Here is a 13171-nt window from a genome sequence, read left to right on the forward strand (position 1 = left end):
TGACCTTCCTGTCTCCTGTGATGTCTGGTTGCTTGGCTACCCTCAGAGTCCACGGGCCACCATGTTCCTCCATAATCAGTCGCCCCTGTACTGCTTCCAGGCCACCGTGCACTAAGAGGCTATACCTGTTACCCACAGTACCCTACCTCCTTGCACTTATCCAGAGCCGTGCTGCCCTGGCTGAACTTGCTCAGAGCAATGCTGCCCTGATTGCACTTCCCCCCTTCCGTCTCCTTGGCACTCACCCTACTCCCTTTCCCCTGCACGGTATTCATAGCACTTGTCGATCTGAATGACACAAGGCCTACTAAGATTGTTTGTCTTGTCATCCAGCTGTCTTCCCTCGCTTGTCTTATCGCTCCTAGAAACACTTGTATATAGGCGCGTTATAAATGACATATATCATATCATATCAAAACAGCCTAATTATTTAAATACACAAAATAAAACCACGTTTCATTTACTAACATTTACTAACATGTTTTGTGCACTTTACCCGTTATTCAACTAACATGTTTTACTTCACCACCTTAACTTCCAAACCATTATTGCTTCAAATCATCAAATTCAATTTGGACCATAACTTTGGAGCAGGACATTACCCTGTAAAAATGACACTTCCCAGGTCTATACAACCATAACATAGTTCCCTTTTTTATGACATCGTTGTAGTTCTGTGCTATTACTTTCTTTGGAATGGCAAATACGTCCATTTCAGAAGGTTTTTATTTTCTTTTGATTTGTCTGTTTTCTGTTTTAATGTTAATTACATGTGTGTGACTTGAAGGTGCTCCAGATCTTTGACTGTCAAATCCTTCACCCTCACAAATGTTTCACAGTTATTGCCCATCGCCTTAATGGGTAATATGTTTTAATCTCAAGGTAGAATTAATTTTAATGTCACTTGAGTTCCTTGATTTTACTTATTTTAAAACTCACTGTGTGATACAGGTAATGTTGGAGTCATTTAGAGTGTGCACAACTTAGGTAACTTTGCCACTGGCGTAACAGGGTCCCCCACACTGCCCGCGGTGCGGAGGGCCCCGCGACCACATGTTCTGGAAGGGGGCCCCACTTGAAGTAAAAAAGAAATGTCTTTTTTTTTTCTTTTTTTTTTTACATTTTCTTTTTGAATTTACTCAGCATTTCTACCCTAGGCTGGAGGCCTCCATGTCATGGGGTGGGGGAAGCCCTATGACTTCAAAAATAAATAGTTTATTTTTGAAGTCACTCTGCCTTCATAAAGAAATTATTTCCGTTATGATTCAGTCCTTAACGGAAATTATTTCTTTATGAAGTCAGAGTGACTTCAAAAAGAAACAATGGGCCTCATTACAAGTATGGCGGTAGCCGTGCCTGTATGACAGGCACGGCTACTGCCATGCTCGCTACCGGCACCGCCTCCGGCGATTGGGCAATAACTGGCCCATTACAAGATGAATGGGCCGGTAATTGCGCATTCGCGGGTGGCGGTATTGCCGGGCTCCCGATCCCCATTCTGCCCTACTGGGTAGAATGGGGGTGGGGAGCATGGTTGCGCCGGCACCGTTAATAACGGTGCTGGCTCAATTACAAGTTATGCTCGCGGGTGCCGCACAGCCCGCCAGGTAAGACCTGGCGGGCTATCAGGAACCCGCGAGCAGAACTCGTAATATGAACGGTGCCGGTGCCTTACCTGCACCGTTCATACTGTCACCGCCAGTGTCCTAATGAGGCCCAATGTATTTTTGAAGTATTATGGCTCCCCTCAACCCATGACATGTGCGTGTGTGAGTGTATGGTGAAAGAGTGCCCACAAATGTATGGATGGCTGGGTATGCGGGTGTGCATGTACGGTGAAAGGATGTACACTGAAATGTATAGGTGACTGTCTGTGTGAGGGTATGGTGAAAGGGTGCACACTTATATGAATAGGTGACAGCCTGTGTTGAGTGTATGGTGAAAGGGTGCACACAAATATATGGGTGTCTGGGTGTGTGTGCCTGTGTAGTGAAAGGTTGCACACTTAAATGTACGGGTGGCTGCCTGGGTGTGCCTGTATGGTGAAAGGCTACACACTTAAAAATATGGATGGCTGGGTGTGCGTGTGCATATATGGTGAATGGTGTGTATGCTTGTGTTCAGGGCCGCAACAAAACCTACATTTCAGGGGGGCTAACTTTAAAATGCTGGGAGAGGTGCTAACTTCACGTGTGGTGGTGAGGAGCAAACTTATTTGTGTGGGGGCATCTAACTTCTTTACACATTTTAATGAGAATATTCTAGTGCAGCTTCAATGTTACAAGCAGTTAACTCTCTCCTTTATGTCTGAAAGCAACCACTTATGGGCTGCTGTGAGAATGACTGGTCTCCTGTTTCCGCTCTACCCTTCCAATCACTCCCTTGGAATGCAAGTACTGAACCCACATCACAATTTCAATTGCTTAAAATAACTGGCATTTGAATGCAGGTACTAACAGTAAAATTATGTACATTAGTAATTGCTGGGCCGGGCCCTTGTTAATGGCAAAACCCAGGTGCCGTTTAACATCTGTATCCTTTTCTGTCCGGCAACTGCTCTGAAGGTCAGCCAGGTCAAGTCAACATAGCCCACAATTTCAGTGGGGAGCAGGGGGGGGTGCTGAAGCCCAGTAAGCTCAATGGTGTTGCACTACTTGTGTTTAATGCCTTGATAAATTATTGGTAATCTTCTTTACACCTAGCCCTATTCTTCCTCATCCCAGTACTTGTGTATGAGGCAGTACTTGTGTATGAGGCACTATGCATCATACACAAGTACTCGGATAAGGTAGAGGTACGTGAAGGTAATGCCTGATTTAGCTACCTGTAATCTTCATTACTCCTAGTCCCACTCTTCCTCCAGTACTTACCAGTGAGGCAAGAGCCTCATACGTAAGCACCAGGACAAAGAAGAGGGACGTGGAGGTAATTCTGGGCCAATGAGCCAATTTTGGAGTTTGGGTTAGGGGATGGGAGGGAGAAGGGATTTGTGGGGGGGTGGGGTTGTGCAATAAATCATAATTGTCCATGCTAAGCAGGCATGATATGTGGTATTAGAGGCTAGAGAGGCATTTTGGTGCTGCCAGTCTAGTCATTCCTCAGTTTGGTATGACTTTTTTTAACTCGACATTTCGGATAAAGCAGTGCTGCTAAGTGTAATTACCTGGCTAGACTGGCATGTGGGTTCTGCTAGTCTAGCTGTTTCTTATTGCGGCCCTGTATTTTTTTCTGGGCATCTGTGATAAAATTATATGTTATGATATGATAAGTCATATATAACGCACATGTACACAAGTGTTTTTTAGGCACGACAAGACAAGAGAAGGAAAACTGAGGGAGGACAAGACAAATTATCTTACTAAGCCTTGTGTCATTCAGATCGTGCAAGTGCGAGAACGAGAAGTGCAAGGGGAAAGGGAGGGGGGAAGTACTTGGGAGAGGGGAGGGGAAAACAGGGCAGCAATACTCTGAGTAAGTGCAGCCAGGGCAGCGAGGCTCTGGGTAGTGAAGGAGAACAAGGGACTGTAGGGTTACAGTTACAGCCCCTAACTGCGTGGTAGGCAAGGGTGACTGGTCAAGAAAGAGCCTGGACTCAGTGAGACAGAGGGTAGCCAAGCAACCAGTTGCTACAGTGGATAGGTCAGCAGGGGAGGGAGAGAGAGAAAGCAGAGGAGAAGAGGAACGTTTTGAGCTGCTTCCAGAACTTCAGGTGGTCTGGCTCAAGTTTGGGAGGATCAGGGGAGCCATTTTGGGGGGAGGCGCCTGCAGGGGAGAAAGATCTACCCCCCACACTCTCTGCCTGGAGAAGTATCTAACCCTTAGGGCTCGAGAAGGAAGGTATTTTGGAAGAGAGTGTTGGATGTAGTGCAGATACCAGCCCCAGAAAGCCTTGTGGACAATGAGAAGGGTCTTGAACTTGATCCTTGCAGCCACCGAGAGCCAGTGGAGAGATTTCATGGCTGGAGAGATAAAGTCCCTGGGCTTGAGGCCAAGGATGAGTGTTGCAGTCGTTTTCTGGATTAGTTGCAGAGGGTGGAGAGTAGAGGAAGGCAGATTGAGAAAGTGGCTGTTGCAAGAGTCCAGCCTAGAGAGAACCAGAGTTCTGGAGACAGTGAGCTTCTGGGGGACAGTGAGAAATAGAAGAGTCCCTTTGAGGAGGTGCAGCTGGTAGTGGGATTTCTTGGTGACACCTGAGATGTGAGGAGAGAAAGAAAGTATGAAGTTGAAGATGACACCAGGAAATGAGCGAGAGGGGACAGTAGGCTGAGGGGAGCCTGAAGAAAAGCTGAGTGTCATCCGCAATACACTGTATGTTAGAGGAGAAGGTAGAGATCAGGTGGGTCAAAGGGGCCAAGTAGAGGTTGAAAAACCAGGGTGAGAGGATAGAGCCCTGGAGAACGCCACATGTAGAGAGAGGTGGAGGAGTGAAAGGGACAAAGTTGGACCTGGGAGGGGCGGTCCAAGAGGAAGGAGGTCAGCCACTCCAGGGCCCGATCCATGATGCACAGGTTCTTCCATAGTCAATTGATCAGGATGGAAAGGTTGACCATGTCGAAAGCAGAGGACAGTTCCAGGATGATGAGGATAGAAGGAATGCTGCAATCTAGGTTAGAGATCAGATCTTCACAGGAGTTCAAGGGAGCAGTTTCCGTGCCTCTGGCAGCTCTTAAGCCAGACTGATGGTCATGGAGACAACCAACAGATTCAGTGTGGAGTGTAAGCTGGCAGTTGGCCAGCTTTTCCAAGAATTTGGGAGCAGGGAAAGTTCCAGTGGCAAAAGAATGATTACAGAAATCGGCCAAGGCTGGATCGTGTCAATGTGGTCCTTGATGGTTCTGGAGGAGCAGGCGAGCACCTGTTTCGATGACCCTTCCATAGATGGGACTTGTCTAGAAACCTTGTCAGGTGTTATAGAGAAAGAGGAGAAAGGAGGAGGAGAGGGAGAGATGGCCAAAGGGGGCCGAGAGAGGGAGAGAGAGAGGGAGAGGAAGAGGAGATAGTGGACAGGATGTCCTGAGTTTTAGCGGAGAAGCGAGAGACCAAAGCCGTACAGAGTTTCTGTTGAGGGAACAGGAGAGGTAGAAACCGCAACAGGATTGGCCAGTTCCTTGCAGATTTAAAAGAGTTTGGCTGTGTTGATAGAGGCCGTAGAGACGCAGGCTTGAATGTGTGCTCTCTTCTTGATGAGTCTTATTGCTTTAACTGGCATTTTGGTGCAACCAGTCTAGGTATGTCTTAATGTTACTGTAATGTTATTATGTGTCCACACTGGTCTACATTGTGCAGCCAGTTGGACATGTTTTCATTGTGGCATGGCATTTTTAATAGCAAAGCATTAATGTTCATGTGCACTGTTGGTGACGTGCATGTTTTGGATTGCTGTTACCTTACACAACAATAGCAAACACTGTGGCTTTTTAGTCAATTTTCCTCAGAAAGGTTGCTGTATATTGCATTAAAACACATATTTATATCTTTCTCCTAGTGCAGTGTGTGGCATACCCCTTCAGCAACACGTTTGTGCGTATTGCGCAAGCGTGGTAATCTAGGACGGCCCAGAGTGTGGCGTGACTCGTGATTTGTTGCCGAGTTGGGTGGGCCCCCTCAGCATGGCTTGCAGGGGGGCCCCCCAGAGCTTGTGTTACGCACTGAACTTTGCCCAACACAAATGTCTTTAGTTTTTAACGCTGTCACAGTTGCAATAATAATCCATTTACAATTCAAAAAATGTACTATTCAAAATGAAAAAAATCAATAACACCTCTTTTTTGTTGTGGATTTGTAGGGCTGATGTGCTATCTTGTTTGTTTATCATGGGACGTCTAAATTAAATACTATAATAGTTTGCCAGGCTTCGGCCACACTTTAACAGCTTTTTGTTGGTACTATCTGTACTATCATGGTAAGTGTTTGCCTTCCTGTGCTTTTTCACTTAAATATGTACCGAGTTCAGTGACGAGTGATGGCTGTTAACAGCACTGGAATCTGTGGTCTAGCACTCTGTCCCCTTTCTGCTTGCATGAGTGTGTTCAGAGTGAGTAAACCTGTCAGTTGGGCTAGCTGTCAGGTTTCTCTTTTGTCATCACCCGTACAATAACAAACCACTGTTAAACAAACTCCTTTCAGTCTAGTATGCACGGATCAGGCGCGGAAGACATCATAGTGACAGCCTCCAGTTGATCTTTGATCCATTGAAAACATGTTCACTGGAAAGAGCCTATCTAGTTAGGTCTTAGAGGGCAAAACATGTGGAGGCTGTAAAACTCTGGTTAAAGGAATGTTGCCCAGGATATTACGTCCTCCCACTTTCTAGTCTGAGGCTTTGAAGGGATTTTCACAGTTTTGACATGCTAATTTTGGACCCAAGTCCTTTCCAACGGAATTTATTTTTAGCCAGGGAAATAACGTCCCTTTGACAAAGTTACTGAATTTCATAGCTTTTTAGGCGCGCAACTTAACCATAACGTCCCTTTAACAAAGTTTTTTCACTGAATATATATATATATATCAGTAAAAAAACGTTGTTAAAGGGACGTTATGGTTCAAAGTAAAACTGAAAACCCCCTGAAGTTCGGCAGTTATGGTAAGATAAGCAACCATAACACGCGCCACCGTGCACTGCTAACACTAACACCCAGGACATCAAAGATGACATCACAAATGTCATTGATGACATCACTGATGACATCACATGTCTGGCTCTCCCTTTTTTCCCTTTACTGACATATCTAGGCCACATAGTTTTCTTCAGTAACAGTCAGGAAGTAAAATTTGAAAAGGTACTATATTTGTAGACTTAGGGTCAAGTCACATCATATGAAACATATACATAGCGGAAGACACAGGCTTGAAAGAGAGCAATCCTTTCTGTGCATGAAGATAAAAAAATGTCTGAAACGAAACCACTTTTGTATATTATATCACTTTGAGAAAGATCCTTGGCACACGCGGAGTCGTATTTTGGGACTGCACTACACTTAGACAATGGAAAATGCAATTATAATGTAAGTAACCATTTAGATTATTTTATACCGGAATATAATAACAATAGCGTGGCATTAAAGCCCGGTCAAGTTGTACCTGTTCGCTCAATGTGGCATATTGTTTTCTACCGCGCACTATCACCGCCGAATTGATCCCCTGTCGTTTAGAGGTCTCTGAAAAAGGCAGACGACACAGGGTGGGTTAATAGAAATAATTTAACCGGTCTGTAGCCGGTCAAGTGCTCTACTCGCTGTGCCACTGCACTGTAGCCGGTCAAGTGGCACAGCGAGTAGAGCGCTCATTTGACATCAGTGCACAGCTTGCTAACGCAGGTTCAAATCCCGGCACGGCTAAACTCAGCCTTTCATCCTTCCGTGGTCAATAAATGAGTACCACACACCGTGGGTAATAATAAGCAGCGCTGAGATACCTGACGGTTCTTAGCGCTATATAAATGCGAAAATATTATTATTTTATTATTAACATACTCCGTTGCACTATCTTCACTAACAAATACTTTCACGCCCTAATAAACAAAATGAATATTTTTAATAAAGATCAGCTGGTGAGACTAATTTATGTTTTTTAAAACAGGTTTGTTGCCCCATTTTGCCAATGTCACGATTTTCAGACTCCAGCAGATGGATTTTTCAACTGCCAGGTGCAGCTCCATGTAAGCAACTTCATGACCCTCACCATTTTATGGGACAATCGCCAAGGACCAATATGCCCTTACGCAGTACTAGCGGCTAGAAGCAACATACCAACCATTATGGTGGTCCAATGCCTCGTTGTTGGAGCAACCTTCCGATTATCAGTGCGACCATTTACTGCTTTTATCATAAACCAACAGCCTCTCTACCGCAAAGGAACAGCGCGTGGCTCAAAATAAACTTTTGCTGATCGACAGCAGAGACAATTGCAAATCGCTGAATATTCACTAAACATTTCATGTGAAATAAATGTACTTTACCAAATGTACAATCCTGCTGTTTACTTTTAAACCACAGTTTCATATTCCGAATTGTGGCTCACTGTGTTCTAAGCTGATCCAACACCCTCTGTACCGCAAATGAACATCGCATGGCTCAACATGAACTTTTGCGGATCGACAACAAAGACAAATGCAAATCGCTGAATATTCTCTAAACATTTGATGTCAAATAAATGTACTTTACAAAATTTACAATCTTGCTGTTTGCTTTTAAATCACAGTTTCATATTCCGAATTGTGGCGCGCTGTGTTGTGACATAATGTGTGTTGTCTTCGGGCTCTGTGTAAAGTCACGTAGGAGTGGAGACGACTGGGCGCGTTTGATGACGCACCCTGTAACGTCACGGAGAGAGGCGGGGAATATGAATGCTTTCATAATGTCAGGCTTAGGGGCGGGAGATATGATTTAGTGTCGCAAAAGGAAGTCAGCCAGGTCAATAGCGCCAGTCATAGGATTATCACATAATGTCGCGCACACCAGCCTGATTTATCGTTTCTTTAGTTGTCAAAAAGTCAGTTGAGGCCCATAGGAAATTTTACTATCAGCGGACAAAAGGAGGGTTAGTAGAACACTTTCAACCTGACAACGAACAATACAAACAACGTTCTCAGAACACCCCCATTTTGTGTAATTGCAACCATTTCGGGACACCGCGAGTGTTCTTAGAACACATTCAACTTGACAGATTACAATACGGACAGCGTCCTCAGGACACCCCCAGTTTGTGTATTTACGAACATTTAAATACACCGCAAGTGCTTTTAGCTCAATTTTACCTTCCTTGCGAACAAAAAGGACACATACTCTGTCCTCTGAACACCCCACCATTTAGTTTATTTACAAAATGTCAGAACAGCCGTGTTTTCCGCGGACAAATCGAACACAACAAAAGCTTATAGCACATAAAAAAACAAAACATTGAACCTATCTCATACTCCCCCACCCTCCCCAAACACTCTTACACACCAACACACTCCACTAAATACAATTTTTAATCCAAGTTTCACCGTGCTGTACGCGGTCGACGGTGAATACAAGATGGTGGGCGTGACAGAAAATCTGATGCGCATCACGCCCCAGGCCGCCCAATCAGCGAACACGTTGCATGTCTGCAGACATGACGCAAGCCCATGGGCCAATCGGGGTGCTGTCCGCGGAGCGAACAGGGAAGTCTGTCCGCGAAGCGAACACAGATATCACTAATTTTTTTTGCCTTACATTTAGGTCATTTTTAAAAAACTACTGGATGGATTTACACCAAATTTGCAAAAGCACGCTTTCTGGACCAAGCCGCCGCTCCTGCCACAAATTTGAAGTAAATCCGTCCAGCGGTTCGGGCTGTAGCCGTGCGCAAAGTTTCTTCCCATTATCATCCAGAGGGAGCGAAGTTATAAGCCACCTAAAAAGTGCTCTTCCTATGGAAACACCAACTTAACCATAACTACATGGATGCTAATGCGTCCATGTAGTTATGTGTTGGTGAGGATTCGTCCAGATTGTTCCCACCTCCACTCATGCTCCGTGTCTCCCCTGTTCCTCCAGCCCCCCGCTCACGCCATCGGCACACGGTGGCCAGCGGAGGGCCGAGGAGCAGGATCTGCCGCCTGCACACGAACGCCCTGTGTTTCTCTCCCTCTCCCCCCACCCCCGCTCATGCCCCGTGTGTCTCTCTCCCTCCCCCCACCCCCCGCTCATGCCCCGTGTGTCTCTCTCCCCTTCCCCCCAACCCCCGCTCATGCCCCATGTGTCGCTCTCCCCTTCCCCACACACCCCCGCTCATGCCCCATGTGTCTCTCACCTTCCACCCACCCCGCTCATGCCCCGTGTCTCTCTCCCCTTCCCCCCACCCCCCGCTCATGCCCCATGCCTCTCTCCCTCCCCCCACCCCCGCTCATGCCCCGTGTGTCTCTCTCCCCCCCCACACCCGCTCATGCCCGTGTCTCTCTCCCCTTCCCCCCACCCCCTGGTCATGCCCCGTGTGTCCCTCTCCCTCTCCCCACCCCCTGGTCATGCCCCGTGTGTCTCTCTCCCTCCCCTCCACCACCGCTCATGCCCCGTGTCTCTCTCCCCTTCCCCCTCCCCCCACTCATGCCTCGTGTGTCTCTCTCCCTCCCCCCACCCCCGCTCATGCACCGTGTCTCTCCCCCTCCCACCCACCCCCGTTCTTGCCCTGTGTGTCTCTCCCCCTCCCACCCACCCCCGCTCTTGCCCCGTGTGTCTTTCCCTCTCCCACCCCCGCTCATGCCCCATGTGTCTCTCCTCCTCCCCCCACCCCCCGCTCATGCCCTGTGTGTCTCTCTCCCCTACCCCACACACACCCGCTCATGCCCCGTGTGTCTCTCACCTTCCCCCCACCCCGCTCATGCCCCATGTGTCTCTCCCCTCCCGCCCACCCCCTGCTCATGCCCCGTGTGTCTCTCTCCCTCCCCCCACCCCCGCTCATGCCCCATGTGTCTCTCTCCCTCCCCTCCACCACCGCTCATGCCTGGTGTCTCTCTCCCCTTCCCCCACCCCCCACTCATGCCTCGTGTGTCTCTCTCCCTCCCCCTACCCCCGCTCATGCCCCATGTGTCTCTCCCCCTCCCGCCCAACCCCGCTCTTGCCCTGTGTGTCCCTCCCCCTCCCATCCACCCCCGCTCTTGCCCCGTGTGTCTTTCCCCCTCCCACCCCCGCTCATGCCCCATGTGTCTCTCCCCCTCCCGCCCACCACCCGCTCATGCCCCGTGTGTCTCTCTTACTCCCCCCAACCCCCACTCATGCCCCGTGTGTCTCTCTCCCTCCCGCCACCCCCGCTCATGCCCCGTGTGTCTCTCTCCCCTTCCCCCCACCCCCCGCTCATGCCCTGTGTGTCTCTCTCCCTCCCCTCCACCCCCACTCATGCCCCGTGTGTCTCTCCCCCTACCGCCCACTCCCCCGCTCATGCCCCGTGTGCCTCTCTCCACCAACCCACCCCCCGCTCATGCCCCGTGTGTCTCTCTGTCTCCCGCCCAGCCCCCGCTCATGCCCCGTGTGTCTCTCTCCCTCCCGCTCACCCCTGCTCATATCCCGTGTGTCTCTCTCCCTCCCGCCCACCCCCGCTCATGCCCCATGTGTCTCTCTCCTTCCCCCCACCCCCAGCTCATGCAACGTGTCTGTCTCCTGTTCCTCCCACCCCCCGCTCATGCCCCGTGTCTGTTCTCCCAGCCCTCCGCTCATGCCCCGTGTCTGTTGTACACCCCACCCCCCGCTCATGCCCCATGTCTGTCTCCTGTTCCCCCACCCCTCGCTCATGCCCCGTGTCTGTTCTCCCAGCCCCCCAGCCCCCCGCTCATGCCCCGTGTCTGTTGTACACCCCACCCCCCGCTCATGCCCCATGTCTGTCTCCTGTTCCCCCACCCCTCGCTCATGCCCTGTGTCTGTCTCCTGTTTCTCCCACCCCCCGCTCATGCCCTGTGTCTCTCCTGTTGCCCCCAACCCCGCGCTCATGCCCCGTGTCTGTCTCCTGTTGCCCATCATGCCCCGTGTCTCCTGTTGCCTCTCATGCCCTATGTCTGTCTCCTGTTCTCCCCACCCCTGCTCATGCTCCGTGTCATCTCCTTTTCCCCCCACCCCACACTCATGCCCCGTGTCTGTCTCCTGTTGCCCCCCACCCCCTGCTCATGCCCTGTGTCTGTCTCCTGTTGCCCCCCACCCCCCGCTCATGCCCCGTGTCTGTCTCCTGTTGCCCCCCACCCCCCGCTCATGCCCCGTGTCTGTCTCTGTTGTTCCCCCACCCCCGCTCATGCCCCGTGTCTGTCTCCTGTTCTCCCCACCCCCCGCTCATGCCCCGTGTCTCTCTCCTGGTGCCCCCCACCCACCGCTCATGCCCCGTGTCTGTCTCCTGTACCCCCCACCTCCCGCTCATGCCCCGTGTCTGTCTCCTGTTCCCCCACCCGCTCATGCCCCGTTTCTCTCTCCTGTTGCCCCCCGCTCATGCCCCGTGTCTCTCTCCTGTTGCCCCCCAGCCCCCGCTCATGCCCCGTGTCTGTTGTACACCCCACCCCCCGCTCATGCCCCATGTCTGTCTCCTGTTCCCCCACCCCTCGCTCATGCCCTGTGTCTGTCTCCTGTTTCTCCCACCCCCCGCTCATGCCCTGTGTCTCTCCTGTTGCCCCCCACCCCGCGCTCATGCCCCGTGTCTGTCTCCTATTGCCCCTCATGCCCCGTGTCTCCTGTTGCCCCTCATGCCCTATGTCTGTCTCCTGTTCTCCCCACCCCTGCTCATGCTCCGTGTCATCTCCTTTTCCCCCACCCCACGCTCATGCCCCGTGTCTGTCTCCTGTTGCCCCCCCACCCCCTGCTCATGCCCTGTGTCTGTCTCCTGTTGCCCCCCAACCCCCCGCTCATGCCCCGTGTCTGTCTCCTGTTGCCCCCCATCCCCCGCTCATGCCCCGTGTCTGTCTCTGTTGTTCCCCCACCCCCGCTCATGCCCCGTGTCTGTCTCCTGTTCTCCCCACCCCCCGCTCATGCCCCGTGTCTCTCTCCTGTTGCCCCCCACCCACCGCTCATGCCCCGTGTCTGTCTCCTGTACCCCCCACCCCCGCTCATGCCCCGTGTCTGTCTCCTGTTCCCCCACCCGCTCATGCCCCGTTTCTCTCTCCTGTTGCCCCCCGCTCATGCCCCGTGTCTCTCTCCTGTTGCCCCCCACCCCCTGCTCATGCCCCGTTTCTGTCTCCTGTACCACTCCACCCTCCTGCTCATGCCCCGTGTCTCTCTCCTGTTGCCCCCACCCCCTGCTTATGCCCCGTGTCTATCTCCTGTACCCCCCCCCTGCTCATGCCCCGTGTCTCTCTCCTGTTGCCCCCCACCCCCCGCTCATGCCCCGTGTCTGTCTCCTGTTCCCCCCACCCCCCACTCATGCCCTCTGTCTGTCTCCTGTTGCCCCCACTCATGCCCCGTGTCTGTTGTACACCCCACCCCCCACTCATACCCCAGGTCTGTCTCCTGTTCCCCCCACCCATCTCTCATGCCCCGTGTCTGTCTCCTGTTCCCCCCACCCCCCGCTCATGCCCCGTGTCTCTCATGTTGCCCCCAACCCTCGCTCATGCCCCGAGTCTGTCTCCTGTTCCCCCCACCCCCCGCTCATGCCCCGTGTCTCTCATGTTGCCCCCAACCCTCGCTCATGCCCCGTGTCTGTCTCCTGTTGCCCCTTATACCCTGTGTCTCCTGTTGCC

The sequence above is a fragment of the Ambystoma mexicanum genome, chromosome 4q (genome assembly GCF_040938575.1).
Source record: "Ambystoma mexicanum isolate Mex_15411 chromosome 4q, UKY_AmexF1_1, whole genome shotgun sequence".
In the NCBI taxonomy this organism is placed as follows: Eukaryota; Metazoa; Chordata; class Amphibia; order Caudata; family Ambystomatidae; genus Ambystoma; species Ambystoma mexicanum.